The sequence below is a fragment of the Lampris incognitus genome, chromosome 3 (assembly GCF_029633865.1).
Source record: "Lampris incognitus isolate fLamInc1 chromosome 3, fLamInc1.hap2, whole genome shotgun sequence".
In the NCBI taxonomy this organism is placed as follows: Eukaryota; Metazoa; Chordata; class Actinopteri; order Lampriformes; family Lampridae; genus Lampris; species Lampris incognitus.
Window position 1 is genome coordinate 38,492,757 of NC_079213.1, and position 24,011 is coordinate 38,516,767.

A 24,011-nucleotide genomic window follows, 5' to 3' on the forward strand; every position below is an offset into this window, starting at 1 on the left:
GTGATGGAAGATGGAAGTGAGAAGCCATTGGGGTTCATGTCATGCATGCTGACACCAGCGGAGAAATATTACTCACAGCTCAACAAAGAAGGGTTGGCGATAATGTTTGGGATTAAGCGGTTTCATAAGTACATCTATGGACGGACATTCACAATCTGCACTGACCACAAGCCATTGATCTCGCTATTTCATGAGAAGAAATCATTGCCCCCGATGGGGTCACCCAGAGTGCAGAGGTGGCCAGTGCTGCTGAGAGCATACTAGAGCAAAATGGTTTATAAGCCAGGTAAAGATCACACAAACGCAGACGCACTGAGCAGGCTGCCGCTGCCCCAGATGGAGGAGGAGGATGACACAGACCAAGTGCTCATGCTAGAGGTGATGGACGAACCACCAATCACAACAGCACAGGTAAAGCAGTGGACGGCCAAGGACGAAACGCTCTCCCAAATACATGAATGGTGCCTGAAAGGATGGCCAAAAGAGCTGGACCCGTCATACAGACCATACAGTCAGAGAGGACTGGAATTGAGTGTGAAGATGGATGTGTGCTGTGGGGCGCAGGAGTGGTTATCCCTACGAGAGGAAGGAAGTCTATACTGAAACAGCTACACCACATGCACCCTGGCATATCAAGAATGAAGGGCCTAGCATGCTCATACATATGGTGGCCGGGTATGGATATGGCGATTGAACAGGAAATGCAGTCCAGTCAGTGATGTCAAGAAAACAGGAGGTCTACAGCCTGTGCGCCACTACACCCATAGGAGTGGCCTGACATGCCGTGGAGCCAACTTCATATCGATTATGCAGGCCCCTTCCTAGGAAAGATGTTCCTTGTCATCGTAGACTCACACTCTAAATGGATAGATGTGTATCCTACCAGTACAGCAACGAGTTAAGCAACAATTGAAAAGCTCATACAGTGCTTCAGCACACATGGCGTGCCCCAGATGCTCGTACCTGATAATGGAGCATGCTTCAAAAGTGCGGAGTTCGAGGCGTTCCTGCAACAAAATGGCATACAGCATGTAACATCTGCCCAACTCCGCCCAGCATCAAACGGCCTGGCAGAAAGAGCGGTGCAAACATTCAAAGAAGGAATGAAAAAGATGAAAGGAGACACCGCGGAGACATGACTAGCCAGATTCCTGTTTAACTACATAATCACACCACAAACAACAATGGGCTTGTCACCAGCTGAAGTGCTCATAGCCAGGAGATTACGTTCCACAATGGATTTACTGCTGCTAGACGTGAAGACCAAGATCTGTCAGAAGCAATTCAAGCAGAAAGAACAACATGATGCACACAGCAAGTCGCAGAGTTTTTCTCCTGGCGATGACGTTCTGAAACTACAGCCACAGACCAAAGTGGATACCCGCAGTCATTGAGGGAAGCACGGGACCCATCTCATATACAGGAGGAAAGACAGGAAATGGACACGGAATGAGATGACACGTCGACCAAATCAGGAAGCGTCATGCAATGACAATCAACAACACAACCGCGTTTAAGTGGACTACAGAGCCAACCAGCCTACAAGATCCAGGACATGCATCTGAGGCCTTGCATGAGGACTCTGTTGCCACCGCTCCAGTCAGTGAGACAGTGACCGCTCCTGAAGGAGTTCCTGAACAATCTCCCGCTGACATACTGCCGGACGTGAGAGCAGAGCCTCCATCTGAACTACGCTGCTCCGGGAGGGCAAGGAAGGCTCCTGTTCATCTGAAAGACTTTGTGAGTTCGTAGTGAGATAAAAACAGAGCAAGAATGCGCTCTGATCTCACTGGAAGGCTGGCAGTCTACACACCTTCCTAATTGGGAAAAAAAAACGTGAATGTAAACCAAAAAAAAGACGTGAAGACATGTTAATGTTGAAGTTGTAGTGGTTATGGGGATACATAATTCCTCTTATTGAGCTAGTAGGAACATTGGTTTACAGCTGCTGTTTTCTCAGTTCAGGTTTGCAGTGATACACTTCCGCTGCGGGGGCTTTTGTTGTTGTTGTAATGGTGGAAGGAATAAATGGTGCACGTTGTGTAGCCGAAAGAGAAAGTTGTCACGACTCCTGCTTGAGCCCCTCTACACTGGTGACCCCGGCGTTTGTCTCTTGGTATTTATCAGAGACTCGAACGAACATGGTTGACGAAATCAACGCGGTTTCTCTCAAATTGCCAGAGTTCTTGGAGTCATCGGCAACGACATGGTTCGCCCAGGCGGAAGCGCAGTTTGCTATCCGCAAATTAACAGATGACGCTACTAAATACTACTACGTGGTATCGGCGCTCGGGTGTTCGACTGCAACTAGAGTGGTGAGTCTCCTTACAAATCCTCCGGCGGCAGACAAATACAAGGGACTCAAAGATCACCTCTTGAAGATTTTTGAACTTTCCGACGCCGAGAGGGCCCACCGTCTCTTTTCTCTGCAAGGCTTGGGTGACAGCAAGCCATCCGAGCTCATGGACAAAATGCTGAATCTGCTGGGACCGGCGCACACACCGGATTTCCTCTTTGTCCAACTGTTTCTGCGACAACTGCCTGCTCAGGTGCGGGCCACTTTGGCTAACACCAGCATTACCGATTGCCGCTAGCTAGCTGAAGAAGCTGACAAGTTCTTCCTGGCCAGCCAACAGCAGCACTGCGCGTCCGCGCCCACCCCCACACGCCAACACCTGGTGACTCAATGGGGGTCGCCGCGGCAACCCCCGGTCGGAGACAGGAGCCCGGCCTGTGCTTTTACCATGCAAAGTTCGGGGCCAGGGTGAAAAAGTGCAACTCCCCGTGCAATTTCAGCTCGTCGGGAAACGCCAAGGCCGGCGCTCACTAGTGGCCATGGGCGTCGGCGTGGAGGACAACAGGCTACTTTTCCTGCAAGACTCCATCTCGCGGCGGCGTTTCCTTTGCGACACTGGGGCGCAGAGGAGTGTCGTACCTGCATCGAGGGTGGACGCCCTGTCGGGCGCTCACGGCCCTCCCATGGAAGCTGCTAAGGGCAGCTCTATCTGTACGTACGGCACGAGGCACATTGACATGTGTTTTAATGGACAGCGGTTCAGCTGGGATTTTGTCACCGCCGACGTGGCAGGAATCGACGCCTGATTGACGCCGTCACCTTCACTTCACACGCGTGTGCACTCAGCGATACAGGCTCCGTCAGGCTGTCCAGCATGTTCTCCAACGAGGACGTGTTTCTCCATCTTCTCTCTGAGTTCCCTGACCTCACTCAGCCCACATTCTCGTCATCTACGACCAAACATGGGGTTGAGCACCACATCGTCACCACTGGCCCGCCGATGCACGCCCGAGCTCGGCGCCTCGACCCGACCAAGCTCTCTGTCGCCAAGGCGGAGTTTGAGAACATGGAGCGCCTCGGCATCATCCGCCGCTCCAGCAGCCCGTGGGCTTCACCCCTCCACATAGTGCCTAAGCCTGGCGGTGGCTGGCGTCCATGTGGTGACTACCGTCGGCTCAATGACGCAACAACACCGGACCGCTACCTGGTCCCTCACATCCAAGATTTCTCCGCCCACCTGGCTGGGAAAGTGATCTTTTCCAAGGTGGACCTCGTCCGTGGATACCACCAGGTGCCCGTCCGTCCCGCTGATGTCCCCAAAACGGCTGTGACAACTCCGTTCGGACTTTTCGAGTTCCTGCGCATGCCGTTTGGGCTCAAGAACGCCGCGCAGTCCTTCCAACGCCTCATGGACTCAGTGTTGCGGGACCTGCCTTTCCTCTTTGTGTACCTGGATGACATCCTGGTCGCTAGCACCTCCGTGTCCGAGTGGGTTGTTGAAATCTGTATCTATGCCTGTCTCGGATAATCATGAGCTGTCAGATGGGAATGAAATTAGTTTATCCCATCAGACAGGCGTCCAGAGTTACGCGCTGGGTTTTCCCGTGCGTAAAGCAGGGTTACCGGAGCGCATGACTCGCTGTCTGTGGCCAGTCGGAGAGGGTGCTGGGCGCGCGCATGCTGATGCTGATTTTTCCGCGCTCCCACCTTCTGTTGGGCAAAATCCTGCACATATTCGCTCCCCATATGGGACGCGGTCCGCCGTGGGAGCCTCTCAACACTTCCGTGGAGAGCTCGGAGGTTGGACCGGAATGGCAGCGATACGGCCGATTTCTCGACAGCAAGACACAACGCGTCACGCGCCCTCTGTCTCCCCATCACGCACGCTGGCAGGCGCTGCCGGGTGTACCAGAGTGGATCCTCCGGACGGTCAGGCATGGGCACGAGATTCGGTTCGAGCAGGGTCCTCCCCCTTACACGGGCATACGTCAGACGCTGATCCATTCACCTGCCGAAGCAGAGGTGTTGCGGCAGGAAATATTGGAGATGCTGTCGAAAGACGCGATACAGGTGATGGAGAGAGGCACAGAGGAAATAGGGGTTTATTCGAGATATTTCCTCGTGCCCAAAAAATCGGGGGGCATGCGGCCGATTCTAGATCTGAAATGGTTCAATACTTGGGTGCGCAAAGAATCATTCCACATGCTGACGGTCCCCCAGCTCCTAGCCATGATATCGAGCGGAGCCTGGTTCACATCTGTGGACCTCAAGGACGCATATTTCCATGTCCCGATAGTGGGTCACCACTGGAAATATCTCAGGTTCGCGTTTCAGGGAACGTGTTACGAGTACAAAGTCCTCCCGTTCGGCTACAGTTTGGCCCCACGGGTCTTTTCGATGTGCGTCAAGGCGGCTCTCACTCCGCTATTCGCCCAGGGTTACGTTATAGCCTACTACTTGGACGATCTGCTTCTGATAGCCCCAGATCACCGGCTGGCTATGGAACGCACGAGTCGCCTGGTCTCGCACCTGTCAGACCTGGGTCTCACGGTAAACTGGAAGAAGAGCGCTCCCTGGCCGTCACGCGAAACCACCTATCTGGGATTAGCGTTGGACTCAGGGAGGATGCTGGCTTCCGTCTCGGAGGAGCGGTGGCAGGGGTTAGAGGACCTTCTTGCCAGTTTTGCCCCGGGCCGGTCGGTGACAGTAGGTCAACTGCGGCGGCTCCTGGGCATCATGTCCTCTGCTCACCAGGTGGTGCCTCTGGGTCTGATTTTTATGAGGAGACTCCAGTGTTGGCTTATTCGAGGGGGCCGGTTCCGCCGGCTGCGCCAACGGCACAGGTTAGTGGTCCCGGAGGGGGTGAGCTTGGACCTGGATCACTGGGCAGAGGCCTGCAGATCCAGGGTTGGGGTTCCCCTCGGACCCAGATCGGAGGAGGTGATTCTATTCACGGACGCATCCCTGGGAGGTTGGGGTGCGATCTGTGGCCACGGCACAATCAGTGGAGTATGGCCCGTGAGTCACAATGCGCACATCAACGCGCTGGAGCTGGAGCCAGTGCTGTTGGCGGTGCGTCATTTCGCTCCCCTCCTACGACATCGACACATTCTGGTCAGGTCGGACAGTACCACTACGGTGGCGTATATCAACAGGCAGGGCGGGACGCGGTCGGCTGCGTGCCGTGCGTTAGCCTATGACCTGTGGAGTTGGGTGCCTCAGAACGCGCAGTCCATTCGGGCAGTTCATGTGCCTGGCAGCCAGAACGAGGCAGCAGACATCATGTCGCGCGGCGGGCACAGCTGGGACAACTGGTCCCTCAATCCTCTTATCGTGGAGATGATCTGGGCGAGGTTCGGAGTGGCGCAGGTGGACTTGTTTGCGTTCCAAGAGGAACGCCAAATGCGCACGATGGTATTCGCTCTGCCCGAGCGACAACCCGCCTATGGGGGTGAATGCGCTGGGCATCGAGCCGTGGCCACGCGAGCTGCTCTATGCTTTTCTCCCTCTGGGTCTGATACCGGCGGTGGTGGAACGGATCAGATGCACGGGCGCGTCGGTGATCCTGGTGGCTCCCAACAACCCAGGCGCGCCGTGGTTTCCGAACATGGTTTCCATGGTGCGCGCGCCACAGTTCCTCCTCCCGATGTGGCTGGACGCTCTGACGCAGGCAGACGGGATTATCCAACAGGAGCCCCTTCTAGCGGGGTTCCAACTGGCGGCCTGGCTTCTGAGAGGGCCAGGCTGAGAGAGGAGGGCTTTGATGAGGCCACGGTGGCCACTATACAAGCCGCGCGCGCTCCGAGCACATCGGCGCAATACGACTCCAAGTGGAGAGTTTTTGCTAGGTGGTGCGTGGGAGAGGGCCTGCAACCTCTGTCTGCATCCTTGGCCCACGTTGCGGGGTTCTTGGAATACAAGAGATCGACTGACAATTTAGCCTACGAAACGATCAAGGGGTACTTGGCAGCGATCTCAGCCTTTATGCCTAGGCTGGGTGGCGACACTGTCTTCTCTCACCCCCCGTATGGTGGCGTTCCTCAAGGGGGTGAGGAACAGGCAGGGTGTTCGGAACGACCGCACGGCCACTTGGGATTTATCCCTGGTTCTGTCGGCGTTGTGTTCTGCGCCATTCGAGCCTTTGGAATCGGCTGACGTTAAGTGGCTGTCGGCCAAGGTGGCGCTCCTGCTGGCCCTGGTGTCTTTGGGTAGGGTCAGCGAACTGGGATTGCCGACCTCGTTGCTGTCTTGCGGTTGCTCCTGACAACCAGGAGACCGGAGCATGAATGATCGTGTAAGCAAGTGTAGCTAGCCAGCTTGCTTGTCTAGCCCAGTACACCACCCTTTCTTACCTTTGGGGTTTCTGAGTTAGATTTTCTTAAGTATTTCCGGATGAATTATAGCCTTATCTAGTTTATAACTTGTGTTTGGGGTTATCAGTTCAGACCCCCTCACGAACTAGCTAGCTAACTAGCTAGCGCTTGCTAACAGTAGCCCCTAGACGTTTATGTTAGCTTAAATTAACTTGAACTGATAATTTCGGGCACATGAGATAACATAATAGGTACATCTACAAACTATAGTCACTATAGGCTAGCCTATCTGAAAGTTGTTTTTCTTTTACATAAATAAGACATTTCCCTTTCTCGGTGCAGATTTCCTTTGTGCTCATGGGCTGCTGGTGGACGTCAGGAATCGACGCCTGATTGACGCCGTCACCGTCGCTTCACACGCGTGTACACTCAGTGATACAGGCTCCGTCAGGCTGTCCAGCATGTTCTCCAACGAGGACGTGTTTCTCCATCTTCTCTCTGAGTTCCCTGACCTCACTCAGCCCACATTCTCGTCATCTACGACCAAACATGGGGTTGACCACCACATCGTCACCACTGGCCCACCGGTGCACGCCCGAGCTTGGCGCCTCGACCCGACCAAGCTCTCTGTAGCCAAGGTGGAGTTTGAGAACATGGAGCGCCTTGGCATCATCTGCCGCTCCAGCAGCCCGTGGGCTTCACCCCTCCGCATAGTGCCTAAGCCTGGCGGTGGGTGGCGTCCATGTGGTGACTACCGTCGGCTCAATGACGCAACAACGCCGGACCGCTACCCGGTCCCTCACATCCAAGATTTCTCTGCCCACCTGGCTGGGAAAGTGATCTTTTCCAAGGTGGACCTTGTCCGTGGATACCACCAGGTGCCCGTCCATCCCGCTGATGTCCCCAAAACGGCTTTGACAACTCCGTTCGGACTGTTCGAGTTTCTGCACATGCCGTTTGGGCTCAAGAATGCCGCACAGTCCTTCCAACGCCCCATGGACTCAGTGTTGTGGGACCTGCCTTTCCTCTTTGTGTACCTGGATGACATCCTGGTCGCTAGCACCTCCATGTCCGAGCACTTGTCCCACCTCAGAGCCCTTTTCGAGAGGCTCAGCCTGCATGGGTTGATAGTTAATCCGGCCAAATGCCAGTTTGGTCTGAGCACCATCGACTTCCTGGGCCACCGGGTCACCAAGGATGGGGCGCCCCCCCTTCCATCTAAGGTGGAGCCGTCGCAGACTTTCTACGCCCACACACGGCCCAGTCCCTCCGGGAGTTCATTGGCATGGTGTCCTTCTACCACCAGTTCTTCCCCGGGCTGCCGATCTCCTCGCCCCCTATATGAGGCTCTGAAGGGCACAGCCCCCAAACACGCCGTGGACTGGTCTGCAGAGAGAGACGAGGCTTTTAAGGATGTGAAGGCCACCCTGGCTGACGCGGCGATGCTGGCACACCCTGTGTCTGGAGCGCCCATCGCCATCACGACAGATGCTTCGGACTACACTGTCGGCGCGGTTTATGAGCAGTGGTTGAGCGGCGCATGGCAGCCGCTTGCCTTCTTCAGCCGGCAGTTGAACCTGCGAGAGCGCAAATACAGCACCTTTGATCGTGAGCTGCGTGGCCTTTTCCTCGCTGTTAGGCACTTTCGTTTTCTACTGGAGGGCCGTCAGTTCACGGCTTTCGTCGATCACAAACCACTGGTGTTCGCGATGGCCAAGGTGGCAGAGCCGTGGTCAGCCCGCCAGCAGCGACAGTTGGTCTACATCTCAGAGTTTACCACCGACGTGAGGCATGTCGCTGGGAAGTCCAACCCGGTCGCCGACTGTCTCCCGGGCCATCGCTGGAGCCGCCCATCTGGGACTCGACTACAGCCAGATGGCGGCTGACCGGGCCGCCGACCCAGGAGTGCAGGCATGTAGGACCGCCGTCACAGGGCTGCAGTTGGAGGATGTGGCTTTCGACGACGCCGGCGCCACACTCCTATGCGATGTCTCTACGGGTCAGCCCCGACCCGTCGTTCCGACTGCTTGGAGGCGGCGGGTCTTCGACGCAGTCCATGGGCTGTCTCACCCTGGCAGAAAGCCTTCGCAGAGGTTGGTGGCGGCAAAGTTTGTCTGGCATGGACTCAAAAAGGATGTGAGGGATGGGCTGACACCTGTGTGGAGTGCCAACGCTCCAAAGTGCTACGGCACGTCAAAGCGCCCCTGATACCTTTCACAGTACCCGAGAGGAGTTTCGACCATGTGAATATGGACCTGGTAGGCCCCCTACCCCCCTCCCGTGGTTTCACATACCTGCTCACCATGGTCGACAGGACCACGCGATGGCCAGAGGCCGTCCCGCTTTCATCCACGACAGCGCCTGAGGTTGCCTGAGCGTTCATCGGAACCTGGGTCGCTCGCTTTGGCACCCCATCTGACCAGGCGAATTCTGGGGGGACGTGTGTAGTGGTTATAGGGATACATAATTCCCCTTATTGAGCTAGTAGGAACGTTTGTTTACAGCTGCTGTTTTCTCGGTTCGGGTTTACAGTGATACACTTCCGCTGCGCGGGTTTTTGGTTGTTCTTGTTATGGTGAAGGAATAAATGGTGCACGTTGTGTAGCCGAAAGAGAAAGTTGTTACGACTCCTGATTGAGCTCCTCTACAATACCATGAAAACTGTGAACACCATGCATTCATGCAGCCAACCTCTCCAAGCTCTGCTCCTGCATGGCATGAAGCTTGTTCTGAAACAGTTTTTATATTTTTGCCTCACACCATAAACAAGCACGCTGTGTTTGTTGATGGTTGGTGGTTGCTACGGACAGAGGGAATGCCTGACCCATGACCTGTGAGACAGGCTCACACAGCAGTTAACACGGCAGGAGAAAGTTAGCAGTCTGTTAGTAGGACACACCCTCTACTGGCACCGACACCTGACACCATCCTGCAGAGAGCAGCAGGGACTTCCTCCTCCACCGTGTGTGTGTGTGCGTGTATGTGTGTGTGTGTGTGTGTGTGTGCGTGCGTGCGTGCGTGCGTGCGTGTGTGTGTGTGTGTGTGTGTGTGTGTGTGAATTCATCCAATCATCTGTGAGGAAACCAAATTAGGTTTCACAGAGTATTTCTCAGAACAAATTGTGCAACAGATCAAGGTAAAATTCTGTAAAAAAAAAAAAAAAAAAAACACACACACACACACCTAGCTGTGACATAGCTACAGAAGTAATAAAGAACCTTTATCTGCATGAGTGTTCAAATCCACAAGCTGAGCAGCCTTATGATGTCATATTAGCTGGACTGTCTGTCAAAGAAAAGATGAAAAGTGAAAGAAAAGTTCCTCTATGTCCTTGAACTTGATAGATAGATAGATAGATAGATAGATAGATAGATAGATAGATAGATAGACAAATACAAATACTACAAGCAACAAATACTAAGACCAATCAACCTCAGGCCAGCACTGCATTCCAAACAAACATGAGGATAAATCCGCTATAAAACAAAGCAAGAACAATTATCTGAAACATTGGAACGCGGAAATCAAAACTCAAAACAAACTAGAAGTCTATCGGGCCCTAAAAACAAACTATGATTTGGAAGAACACCTCTTAACTGTCAGAGACAGGAAGCAGCGACAGATCCTCACCAAATACAGGCTCAGTGACCACAGTCTAGCCATTGAAAAGGGGAGATGTGTCCGCGGTGGCGTAGCGGTCTAAGCATCGGCTTGGTGTCGATGCAGTTGCCCACTGGGGACTGGGGTTCGCGCCCCGGTCTCGTCAGATCCGACTATGGCCGGACTCGACGAAGCAGCGATCATTGGCAACGCTGTCTTCGGGAGGGGGGCGGAGTCGGCTTGTGTTCGTCATGTGAATGCGTCTCTGTGTGTGTCGGAAAAACAGGGGTTCGGCTTGGATTCGCCTTGTCACGAAAGTGGGGAGGCGCTTTCCTTCGAGACTGCCGGCCGGAGAGATGCAGTTGGCGAACGCATGCAATACCAGGGTGGGTGTTTGAATTAAAATAGGGATCAATTGGCCACTAAATTGGGAGAAAAAAGGGAAAAATCAGAAATAAATTTATTTTAAAAAAAAGAAAAGGGGAGATGTGGTTGCTAAAAGAGCAACGAACACGTGGTCAGTGCATGAAAGATAAGGTGGAGACAGAGGTGCACTTCCTCCTTAAATGTGAAAAATTTGAAAATCAGCGACGGTATATAATCCATAAAATGACATTAAACTAAGATAATACAGTGGTTTTCGTAATTTTTAGATCTCTATTAACAAAGAAAATACTTACATTTATAGCTCGCCTTCTTGCCGGTGTTCGCCGCCAGCTTTGAATGTTGATACGCAAGGCATTGTGGGATAGCACTTACTGCCGAGGGAGGTGCTGGAAAATCTTAAAATTGAGGGCTACACGGCCCTCAATCTTGTCCCTCAATTTAACACTCTGAGAATTGGGACAGCACTAGCACTTAGCGGGAGCGCGCATTTTTGAGACTGAGGGTTAAGATTGAGGGTTAAGATAGGAATTGGGATTCACCTTAAGTCTGAAGTGTGGTCGTATTTTGGTTTTTATAAGAGTGCTGAGGGAAAATTGATCGAAGATGTTTGATTACCGCGCTTTGAAAAACTCACGGTAAATACTGTCCAGCATAGTCTCTCAGACGCAGGCGCGCAGGCGCAGCATGCAACGTGGGTTTGTTTTGCCTCAATGAAACATGGAAGGCACAGGCAGTGACGGCGTTCGGGAGATTTTTTCGCCTACTAAGAGGACTAAGTCTGAAGTGTGGTCGTATTTTGGTTTTTATAAGAGTGCTGAGGGAAAACTGATCGAAGATGGTTACCCTGTCTGCAGAACATGCAGAAAGAAAATCGCTGCGAAAGGGGGCAACACTTCTAATCTTATGAGTCATCTCCGTGACCACCATCCACAACTTTACAGCGAATGCAAGATAATGTAACGTGCATGGATAAGAAGACACGCTGGCCGCTGGCTCGCGGGTCTGACCCTTTAGCCGAGCAGTTAGCGATGTCTCCTGCGGTGCGGGCGATACGCGTTCGCTTCCCGGCCGCGGCAGTTCCTGTGGTTGCGTTGTCCCCCGAATTCGCTACATTGGTGTCAGAATTGGGATGGAGCGACCGTAAGGCCATCGGAAGCGTAAGCACCCTGAGGCGTGAAGGAGCTGATATGCTTAAGCGCGGGGACGCGCATCCCGAAGGAGGGGGTAGTGTAACGTGCATGGATAAGAAGACACGCTGGCCGCTGGCTCGCGGATGTGACCCTTTAATCGAGCGGTTAGCGACGTCACCTGCGGTGCGGGCGATACGGGTTCGCTTCCCGGCCGCGGCAGTTCCTGTGGTTGCGTTGTCCCCCGAATTCGCTACATAAGTTAACTTTTAGCTGAATGCCTGATGTGGGGACGCCGGAATGAGGGAAAATGTCATGGTTTGCAGGTCTAACTTGCTAATAGCTTGTCAATCATGTAAACCTGAGCTTTCATGTAACCAAACGTTACTCTTTGTGAGGGCCGACAGTCCGTTCCACTGGCTAAAGTTAGCTAATCGTGCGTAGTACGTTCTTAAGGAAAAGCAAGGAAAAAACCTCCACAGGACTCCGGTGTAAAAAGATAACAAAACGAAAATTTATTCCGGTTCCACAGCGAAATCTTAATACAGGAGTAATCAAATAATACTTTCCTAAACTATAACTAAGGCTGGCTATTACTGCCACATTATTACTACGGCTACGGTAAGAAAACTGTATAGCTTCAGTCTCCAAAATCACCACCGACTCAACACTCACAAATCGAGACGCTTCCTGGTTCACGTACACATAAATTTGCGATCTTCTTAAAGTGACAGTAGCCCTAATGTTCAACATGAGCACTGAGCTAAATAAAACTGTTTCATATGCGTATCTATACCAAAACAGCATGTTATTAGCAGGAATGTTATTATTTTATTTATTTTTATTATTTTAATGTTTATGCAAACAAAAAGTGCATAGTGCTGCTAAGTTTATTTGTGGTTTTCAAAACAAAACTTGGTGAAATTGTTTCCGTGTGTGTATCAGTACTTTTTGAACATTTTCAGCACATTTTAACTATACCGCGATAATACTGATAACCGTGATAATTTTGGTCACTATAATCGTGATATGAAATTTTCATACCGTTACATCTCTAGACTGGGGACTTCAGAATGGGGGAGAATATCATGGTTTGCATGTCTAACTTGCTAATAGCTTGTCAATAATGTAAACTTGGGCTTTCATGTTACCAAACGCCTCTAGTAGGCAAAAAAATCTCCCGAGCGCCGTCACTGCCTGTGCCTTCCGTGTTTCATTGAGGCAAAACAAACCCACGTTGCATGCTGCGCCTGCGCGCCTGCGTCTGAGAGACTATGCTGGACAGTATTTACCGTGAGTTTTTCAAAGCGCGGTAATCAAACACGGTTTTAATGATAATTAAAATTTGAAACGGTAATACTACCCGTCGGGAATTTTACCGTGGTTAATCATTAAACCGGTAACCGTTACATCCCTAATCCGAACCACTCCTCCTGCTGTCAGTGTGGTGGGGATGCATGGTTTTGTAGTGAAACCTAATAAATACAAACTTACTGTACGGTTGCTCATCAACCCAGCCAACAGTTTCCTTTATGAGCAGCTTCCGGTGTGTAAACTGTAGCTCACAGTCACCACAATGATGAAATGCACTAATCAAATAAATGTGTATGTATGTATGTGTGTGTTTGTGTGTGTATGTGTGTGTGTGTTTGTGTGTGTGTGTGTGAGATAGAGAGAGAGAGAGAGAGAGAGAGAGAGAGAGAGAGAGAGAGAGAGAGAGAGAGAGAGAGAGAGAGAGTGAGAGACGATGTGTGAAAGAGAGAGAGGGAGAGAGAGTGTGTGAGAAAGAGAGATGTGTGTGTGTGAGAGACAATCTATGTTGTTGCCTCCCATAAAGTGAGGGACAGTGAGTGTAAGTTAGCAGCAGTCTATGTTACTGCCTGCCATAAAGTGAGGGACAGTGAGTGTAAGTTAGCAGCAGTCTATGTTACTGCCTGCCATAAAGTGAGGCACAGTGAATGTAAGTTAGCAGCAGTCTATGTTGCTGCCTGCCATACAGTGAGGCACAGTGAGTGTAAGTTAGCAGGTGTCTATGTTGCTGCCTGCGATAAAGTAAGGAACAGCGGTGGTAAGTTAGCAGCAGTCCATGTTACTGCCTGCCATAAAGTGAGGGACAGTGAGTGTAAGTTAGCAGCAGTCTATGTTGCTGCCTAACAAAAAGTGAGGCACAGTGATTGTAAGTTAGCATCTGTCTACGTTGTTAACTGTCAGAAAGTGAGGGACAGTGAGTGTAAGTTAGAAGCAGTCTATGTTGCTGCCTGCTATAAAGTGAGGCACAGTGAGTGTAAGTTAGAATCAGTCTATGTTACTGCCTGCCATAAAGTGAGGCACAGTGAGTGTAAGTTAGCAGCAGTCTATGTTGATGCCTGCCATACAGTTAGGCACAGTGATTGTAAGTTAGCAGCAGTCTATGTTGCTGCTGCCATAGAGTGAGGAAAAGTGAGTGTAAGTTAGCAGCAGTCTATGTTACTGCCTACCGTAAAGTGAGACACAGTGACTGTAAGTTAGAAGCAGTCCATGTTACTGCCCGCCATAAAGTGAGGGACAGTAAGTGTAAGTTAGCAGCAGTCTATGTTACTGCCTGCCGTAAAGTGAGGCACAGTTAGTGTAAGTTAGCAAATGTCTATGTTGCTGCCTGCCATAAACTGAGGGAATTGAGTATACGTTAGCAGCATCTATGTTACTGCCTGCCATAAAGTGTGGGACAGTGAGTGTAAGTTAGCAGCAGTCTATGTTGCTGCTGCCATAAAGTGAGGGACAGTGATTGTAATTTAGCAGTACTCTATGTTGCTGCCTGCCGTTAAGTGAGGCACAGTGAGTTTAAGTTGGCAGCTGTCTATGTCACTGCCTGCCATAAACTGAGGGACAGTGAGTGTAAGTTTGCAGTAGTCTATATTACTGCCTGCCGCATAGTGTGGCACAGTGAGTGTAAGTTAGCAGCAGTCTATGTTACTGCCTGCCGTAAAATGAGGCACAGTGAGTGTAAGTTAGCAGCAGTCTATATTACTGCCTGCCGTAAAGTGAGACACAGTGACTGTAAGTTAGAAGTAGTCCATGTTACTGCCCGACATAAAGTGAGGGACAGTGAATGTAAGTTAGCAGCAGTCTATGTTGCTGCCTGCCATAAAGTGAGGCACAGTGAATGTATGTTAGCAGCTGTCAATGTTGCTACCTGCCTTACAGTGTGGCACAGTGAGTGTAAGTTAGCAGCAGTCTATGTTACTGCCTGCCATAAAGTGAGGCACAGTTAGTGTAAGTTAGCAACCGTCTATGTTGCTTTCTGCCATAAACTGAGGGAAATTGAGTATAAGTTAGCAGCATCTATGTTGCTGCCTGCCACAAAGTGTGGGACAGTGAGTGTAAGTTAGCGGCAGTCTATGTTGCTGCCCGCCATTAAGTGAAGCAGATTGAGTGTTAGTTAGCAGCAGACTATGTTGCTGCTGCCTTAAAGCGAGGCACAGTGGGTGTAAAATAGCAGCAGACTATGTTACTTCCTGCCGTAAAGTGAGGCACAGTAAGTGTAAGTTAGCAGCTGTCTATTTTGCTGCCTGCTATAAAGTGAGAGACAGTGAGTGTAAGTTAGCAACCGTCTAGGTTGCTTTCTGCCATAAACTGAGGGAAATTGAGTATAAGTGAAGTGAGGCACAGTAAGTGTAAGTTACCAGCAGTCTATATTCCTGCATGCCGCAAAGTGAGTCACAGTGAGTGTAAGTTAGCAACAGTCTAATATGCTGCCTGACATAGAGTGAGGCACAGTGAGTGTAAGTTAGCAACCGTCTAGGTTGCTTTCTGCCATAAACTTAGGGAAATTGACTATAAGTTAGCAGCATCTATGTTGCTGCCTGCCATAAAGTGTGGGACAGTGAGTGTAAGTTAGCACCAGTCTTTGTTGCTGCCTGCGATAAAGAGAGGGGCAGTGATTGTCATTTAGCAGCAGTCTATGTTACTGCCTGCCGTGAAATGAGGCACAGCGAGTGTTCATTAGCAACCGTCTATGTTGCTTTCTGCCATAAACTGAGAGACAGTGAGTGTAAGTTAGTGGCTGTCTATGTTACTGCCTGCCATAAAGTGAGGCACACTGAGTGTAAGGTAGCAGCAGTCTATGTTGCTGCCTGCCATAAAGTGAGGGACAGTGACTGTAAGGTAGCAGCAGTCCATATTACTGCCTAACAAAAAGTGAGGCACAGTGATTGTAAGTTAGCAGCAGTCTATGTTGCTGCCTGTCAGAAAGTGAGGGACAGTGAGTGTAAGTTAGCAGCAGTCCATGTTACTGCCTGCCATAAAGTGAGGGACAGTGAGTGTAAGTTAGCAGCAGTCTATGTTGCTGCCTAACAAAAAGTGAGGCACAGTGATTGTAAGTTAGCAGCTGTCTATGTTGCTGCCTGTCAGAAAGTGAGGGACAGTGAGTGTAAGTTAGAAGCAGTCTATGTTGCTGCCTGCTATAAAGTGAGGCACAGTGAGTGTAAGTTAGAATCAGTCTATATTACTGCCTGCTGCATAGTGTGGCACAGTGAGTGTAAGTTAGCAGCAGTCTATGTTACTGCCTGCCGTAAAATGAGGCACAGAGAGTGTAAATTAGCAACCGTCTAGGTTGCTTTCTGCCATAAACTTAGGGAAATTGACTATAAGTTAGCACCAGTCTTTGTTGCTGCCTGCGATAAAGAGAGGGGCAGTGATTGTCATTTAGCAGCAGTCTATGTTACTGCCTGCCGTGAAATGAGGCACAGTGAGTGTTCATTAGCAACCGTCTATGTTGCTTTCTGCCATAAACTGAGAGACAGTGAGTGTAAGTTAGTGGCAGTCTATGTTACTGCCTGCCGTAAAGTGAGGCACAGTGTGTTTAAGATAGCAGCAGTCTATGTTGCTGCTGCCATAGAGTGAGCAAAAGTGAGTGTAAGTTAGCAGCAGTCTATGTTACTGCCTGCCATAAAGTGAGGCACACTGAGTGTAAGGTAGCAGCAGTCTATGTTGCTGTCTAACAAAAAGTGAGGCACAGTGAGTGTAAGGTAGCAGCTGTCTATGTTGCTGCCTGTCAGAAAGTGAGGGACAGTGAGTGTTAGTTAGCAGCTGTCTATGTTGCTGCCTGCGATAAAGTGAGGAACAGTGGTGGTAAGTTAGCAGCAGTCTATGTTGCTGCCTGCCGTAAAGTGAGGCACAGTGAGTGTAGGTTAGCAGCAGTCTATGTTGCTGCCTGCCGTAAAGTGTGAGCCAGTGACTGTAAGGTAGCAGCAGTCCATATTACTGCCTAACAAAAAGTGAGGCACAGTGATTGTAAGTTAGCAGCAGTCTATGTTGCTGCCTGTCAGAAAGTGAGGGACAGTGAGTGTAAGTTAGCAGCAGTCCATGTTACTGCGTGCCATAAAGTGAGGGACAGTGAGTGTAAGTTAGCAGCAGTCTATGTTGCTGCCTAACAAAAAGTGAGGCACAGTGAGTGTAAGTTAGAAGCAGTCTATGTTGCTGCCTGCTATAAAGTGAGGCACAGTGAGTGTAAGTTAGAATCAGTCTATATTACTGCCTGCCGCATAGTGTGGCACAGTGAGTGTAAGTTAGCAGCAGTCTATGTTACTGCCTGCCGTAAAATGAGGCACAGTGAGTGTACATTAGCAACCGTCTATGTTGCTTTCTGCCATAAACTGAGAGACAGTGGGTGTAAGTTAGTGGCAGTCTATGTTACTGCCTGCCGTAAAGTGAGGCACACTGAGTGTAAGTTAGCAGCAGTCTATATTGCAGCTGCCATAGAGTGAGGAAAAGTGAGTGTAAGTTAGCAGCAGTCTATATTACTGCCTGCCGTAAAGTGAGACACAGTGACTGTAAGTTAGAAGTAGTCCATGTTACTGCCCGACATAAAGTGAGGGACAGTGAATGTAAGTTAGCAGCAGTCTATGTTGCTGCCTGCCAAAAAGTGAGGCACAATGAGTATAAGTTAACAGCTGGCAATGTTGCTGCCTGCCATAAAGTGAGGCACAGTGAGTGTATGTTAGCAGCTGTCAATGTTGCTACCTGCCTTACAGTGTGGCACAGTGAGTGTAAGTTAGCAGCAGTCTATGTTACTGCCTGCCGTAAAGTGAGGCACAGTTAGTGTAAGTTAGCAACCGTCTATGTTGCTTTCTGCCATAAACTGAGGGAAATTGAGTATAAGTTAGCAGCCTCTATGTTGCTGCCTGCCACAAAGTGTGGGACAGTGAGTGTAAGTTAGCAGCAGTCTATGTTGCTGCCTGCCATTAAGTGAAGCAGATTAAGTGTTAGTTAGCAGCAGACTATGTTGCTGCTGCCTAAAAGCGAGGCACAGTGGGTGTAAGATAGCTGCACACTATGTTACTGCCTGCCGTAAAGTGAGGCACAGTAAGTGTAAGTTACCAGCTGTCTATGTTACTGCCTGCCGTAAAGTGAGGCACAGTAAGTGTAAGTTAGCAGCTGTCTATTTTGCTGCCTGCTATAAAGTGAGAGACAGTGAGTGTAAGTTAGCAACCGTCTATGTTGCTTTCTGCCATAAACTGAGGGAAATTGAGTATAAGTTAGCAGCATCTATGTTGCTGCCTGCCATAAAGTGTGGGACAGTAAGTGTAAGTTAGCACCAGTCTTTGTTGCTGCCTGCGATAAAGAGAGGGGCAGTGATTGTCATTTAGCAGCAGTCTATGTTACTGCCTGCCGTAAAATGAGGCACAGTGAGTGTTCATTAGCAACCGTCTATGTTGCTTTCTGCCATAAACTGAGAGACAGTGAGTGTAAGTTAGTGGCAGTCTATGTTACCCCCTGCTGTAAAGTGAGGCGCAGTGATTGTAAGTTAGCAGCAGTCTATGTTGCTGCCTGCCATAAAATGAGAGACAGTGACTGTAAGGTAGCAGCAGTCCATATTGCTGCCTTACAAAAAGTGAGGCACAGTGATTGTAAGTTAGAAGAAGTCCATGTTACTGCCCGCCATAAAGTGAGGCACAATGAGTATAAGTTAACAGCTGCGAATGTTGCTGCCTGCCATAAAGTGAGGCACAGTGAGTGTAAGTTAGCAGCTGTCTATGTTGCTGCCTGCCTTAATGTGAGGCACAATGAGTTACAGTCACCTAACACACGCTGTTGCTGTTCTATTTGATGACAGTGTGTTCGTTTTGTTTTGTACAATGTCTCTTTGCTGTGTGTTGTATATTTGCAGTGTTGTGTTTCTTTGTTGTAGTGTGTTTGTTTTCAATAATGTTTTCCAACGATTATTGAGCTTTTCAGTATTTAAACACCTGCTTTGGCAGTGTTACGTCATGCAAATGAAGCCATTTGAATTTGTGAGCAAGAGAGTGAGAGAGAGAGTGCATGTGTGTGAGAGAGAATGAGAGAGAGTGTGTGTTAGAGAGAATGTGTGTTTGTGTGTGTGAGAGAGTGAGTGTGTATGAGAGAGAGAGAGAACGAGACAGTGTTAGAGTGAGAGTGTGTGTGAGAGTGAGAGAGTGTGTGTGTGTGTGTGTGAGGGAGAGCGAGAGAACGAGTGTTAGAGAGAGTGAGAGAGTGTATGTTAGAGAGAATGAGAGAGTGAGAGAGCGAGTGAGAGTGTGTGAGAGAGAGTGAGAGTGTGTGTGTGTGAGAGAGAGAGTGTGTATGAGAGAGAGAGAGATCGAGAGAGAGTGTGTTAGAGAGTGGGAGAGTGTTTGTTAGAGAGAGTGAGTGTGTGTGTGTGTGTGTTGTGAGTGTGAGAGAGAGAGAGAGTGTGAGCAAGAGTGAGAGTGTGTTAGAGAGAGAGAAAGAGAGAGAGAGTGTATGTGTGTGTGTGTGTGTGTGTGTGTGTGTGTGTGTGTGTGTGTGTGTGAGAGAGAGAAAATGAGACAGTGTGTTAGAGTGTATGTGTGGGTGTGTGTGTGTGTGTGAGAGAGAGAGAGTGTGTGTGTGTGTGTGAGACAGAGTGAGAGAGAGGGTGTGAGAGAGAGAGAGAGAGAGAGAGAGAGAGAGAGAGAGAGAGAGAGAGAGAGAGAGAGAGAGAGAGAGAGAGAGAGAGAGAGAGGGAGGGAGAGAGAGAGAGAGAGAGAGTGTGTGTGTGTGTGTGTGTGTGTGTGTGTGTGTGTGTGTGTGTGTGTGTGTGTGTGTGTGTGTTTGGGGTGGTAAATCTACATGTCACTGTCAGTGGAGCAATGACATGACTCCCATCTTTCCTTCACACAAGTACAAACTTGCAAACACACCCACACAACCATACACATGTACACATGTACACAGCCACACAACTCTACACATGTACACACCCACACACCTGTACACATGTACACACCCACACACCTGTACACATGTACACAGCCACACAACTGTACAGATGTACACACCCACACGACTGTGCGCATGTACACACCTACACAACTGTACACATGTACACACCCACACAACAGTACACACAACTGTACACATGTACACACTCACACCACTGCACACGTGCCCACTCACACAACTGTACACACCCACACAACTGTACACATGTACACACTTTAAATACTGACACTCTATCGAATTGGGAGTGCTAATAGAAATTGTTAGAACCCATTTGATCACACAGCAAGCACGTGTTGTGTCAGTGTACTAGCACCACAACCTTCATCCTCTCACTACCCATGATAAGACTTTTCAAGAGACTGATGCAGGACATCTTGTATTGCTACAAGGACCTGGATATGAATCTGAAATCCCCTCGTAGCTTTGTCATTATGAGCAGCCTGACTTCACTCTTACATTTAAATCACCAAGACATTTCAGAATGGGTAGAAGGTGTAATGAATGGGTAGAAGGTGTAATGAATGGGTAGAAGATGGGTAGAGTGGGTAGAAGGTGTCATGAATGGGTAGAGTGGGTAGAAGGTGTAATGAATGGGTAGAAGATGGGTAGAATGGGTAGAAGGTGTAATGAATGGGTAGAAGGTGTAATGAATGTGTAGAAGATTGTTAGAATGGGTAGAAGGTGTAATGAAAGGAACAGGACAGTGACAGATGAGCTGATGAATCAAGTCTCATGGAACATGTCACAGTGTAGTGTATTGGATATCTACAACTGCTGTCTTAGCTCTCTGCATTCAAGCTAACCAGTCAAATTAATGGTGATAGTAGTGCTGTCGTCATATCATCATGATTTCAGATTCCTGCAGCTCACCTTGAAGAACCTCCACAGCAGTTTTCAGCCTATCCCCACCTGTTTCACTGTTTTATAGATGTAAGTTAATGGGATGAGATAATAGGATATATGTGTATTTGGCAATGTATTTGTACACCTCAGTTTCTGAGCCGGTTGCCCAACTCCGAAGGTCCTCCTTAGGGGTCTGGATCCATATTAGTTTGAACTGGGCTTTCAGCTCAGATCACATGGGCATTAGCCAAGTATTTACATATCCCAGCCTACAGGCAGAAACTAAAATATGCAAAGCCTTTGGTTAAAACTGAGGAAATGGACCAATGAGTAAAAACTGGAGGTCGACACATTCACACCTAGGGACAATTTAGCATGGCTGATTCACCTGACCTACATGTCTTTGGACTGTGGGAGGAAACTGAAACACCCGGAGGAAACCCGTGGAGAATATGTGAACTCCACACAGAGGATGACCCGTGATGACCCCCGAGGTTGGACTACCCCAGGGTTAGAACCCAGGACCTTCTTGCTATGAGGTGACCGTGCTAACCACTGTGCCACTGTGTCACTCGCAGGTAACCATGAACTGACCTAAATGGGTTGTACTGCAGGTTTGAAAAGCAAAGTTTTGCACCTCTCACCCTCTCCGGGCACAACACAAAACCAACTGCACTCCCTGCCAGCCACTCTCCCCTCCCCACTGAACCCCCAGCCGCACTCAGGATCTGTGTTGAGGACATGTGCCAGCTCTTCCAGAGACAGAAGACCAGGGAGGCACTGGGCCCAGATGGCGTGTCACCCTCCTGTCTGAAAGTATGTGCTGACCAGCTGGCTCCCATTTTCACACTGATCTTCAACAGATCTGGAGCTGTGTGAGGACCCCTCCTGCTTCAAGAGCTCCACTATCATCCCGATCCCCAAGAAACCCCATATAGCAGGATTAAATGACTACAGCCCCATTGCCCTGACGTCTGTGGTCATGAAATCCTTCAAGAGACTGATTTTGGCCTACCTGAAGGAACTCACTGGCTGTCTGCTTGACCCTCTACCGTTTGTCTATTGAGCGAACAGGTCAGTGGATGATACAGTCAACATGGGATTGAACTACATCTTCCAACACCTTGACTCCCCAGGGACACATGCAAGGGTCCTGTTTGTGGACTTCAGCTCAGCGTTCAACACCATCGTCCCAGATCACCTCTACTCTAGACTCACTCAGCTCACTGTACCAGCCCCCATCTGCAAGTGGATTAAAAACGTCCTGACAGACAGGAGGCAGCAGGTGAGGCTAGGGAAAATCACATCCAACACCAATCAGCACTGGCGCCCCCTTCCCCAGGGATGTGTGCTAACAATCATCAAAAAGGCCCAGGGGAGGATCTACTTTCTCCGCCAGCTCAGGAAGTTCAACCTGCCTCAGGAACTGTTGATTCAGTTCTGCACTGCAATAATCCAGTCTGTCTTCTGCACATCCATCACTGTCTGGTATGGATCGGCCACCAAACAGGACAGGGACAGGCTACAATGGACAGTTAGGTCTGCAGAGAAAATCACTGGTGCCAACCTGCCCTCCATTAAGGACTTATATACCTCCAGACTCAGAAAACGGGCATGCAACATCACTGTAGACCCATCACACCCTCGTCACAACCTGTTCCAACTCCTGCCCTCTGGTAGGCGCTACAGAGCACTGTACTCCAAAACAATCAGATAAAAAAGAGTTTCTTTCTGCAGGCAGTCTTTCAAATGAACACTTAAAACTGTCAAATAAATCCAACTAATTTGTATATACTGTACTGTACATCGTATATATACTAGTGCTACTAGTACGCTCTGTAATGTCCATCTACCTCAGGCATATATATGTAAGTCTTATTTCACCTGTATAAGTCAATCCTTGTGTATATATGTGAAGACTATTGTGTTGTACTGTTCTATGTTAAGTACACTAAGAGAGCCACACGACTGGAGTCAAATTCCATGTATGTGCGAACCTATGGCCAATAAACTTGATTCTGATTCGGAAGTTCTATTTCATCTTAATTGGGCGGGGAAATGTCATGACTGCCCGAAACGCTGTGTGAATGGTGAAGGTGGGAGATTGGGTGTGACAGGTCAATCTTTGCTCCATGCTCCTCTGCTTCTTGCCATCTGGTCCGACGACCCTATAAACATTACGGTTTCTGTTAAATGCATGGCTGTCATAGTTGTTGGGCGATGTGGATCGAGGCTGTAACTGCATGTGATGTATGCAGTTATGATTAACTGTCTGAATACGAATGACATGGCTGTATGGTCTCTGTAGTCGGCTCACCTCTGCCTGGCAACTGGGAGAGCAGCACTCGTCATCCATGACTGCCTCAGAGGAGGAACACCAGATAATGATGATAAGCACCTCACCACGAGGATACGTGATCCCTTTTCAAGGCGACTGCACTGCAAAAAAATATAACACTGGGGTATATAATGCATCAACTTTAAACTATAAAAAACGTTTGCTCTGACAGCATTTTATCACAGCCTTGACAATTAACATGTCCATAATCAGGAATCGGGAACACTTTATTTGTCATTTCACTTCATGCACTTGCGTACATCAAATGAAACGAAATGCCATTTCTCCCAGCCCACAGCAGTACAACACAAAGATAAAAACACATCCAAAAACTACAAGAACACATATCCAAACTAACACATATATCCAAACTAAACAAAAAATTACTGTCCAAGGGAACGGACACCAGCGAGGATGAATGTCGGAACCGCCGGTCTCCATGGGCTAGCAGTTAGCTTAGCCCACCCCACTTCCACGTCCTGTCAGACTGCCGTTACTATTTCCCCTTTGGTTGCAGCTCTGGTCAGGACCGTGGTCCCTGGGCCCACAGGATGCAGCAGACCAGGGTCTCCCAGCTGATCCAAACTTAGACGCAGACGTGGACAAAGACTGCATGGACGGTACTGGGTGAGGCCGCCGTAAATGTGAATTTGCGCCGCCATTTTCCCACACCGGAAGCAGAAGGATTTTTTTCATAAACAATGAAATAAGGCTACTTTATCACTTTGTATTCATTTTTTATTAAGACAGTTTTCACATTATTCTTGAACTATAACTCATGTCATGAAGGTTTGTTCCATCAGTTCTCATAACAAAAGGCAAAAACTGAGAAGAAACGCGGAAACATGTTGAACTGATGCCATCTC

General features: G+C 49.3%; 1 long non-coding RNA gene across 1 annotated transcript in view; it reads left to right on the top strand.

Annotated features, from left to right (window-relative positions):
* The window catches only part of LOC130110853 (uncharacterized), a 72,463-nt gene extending 50,897 nt beyond the window's left edge, over positions 1 to 21,566 (top strand). The window contains exon 3 of the long non-coding RNA XR_008810078.1: positions 21,386 to 21,566. This is a non-coding gene — a long non-coding RNA (uncharacterized LOC130110853). The remainder of the gene's footprint in view (positions 1 to 21,385) is intronic.
* The last annotated feature ends 2,445 nt before the right edge of the window (positions 21,567 to 24,011 follow it).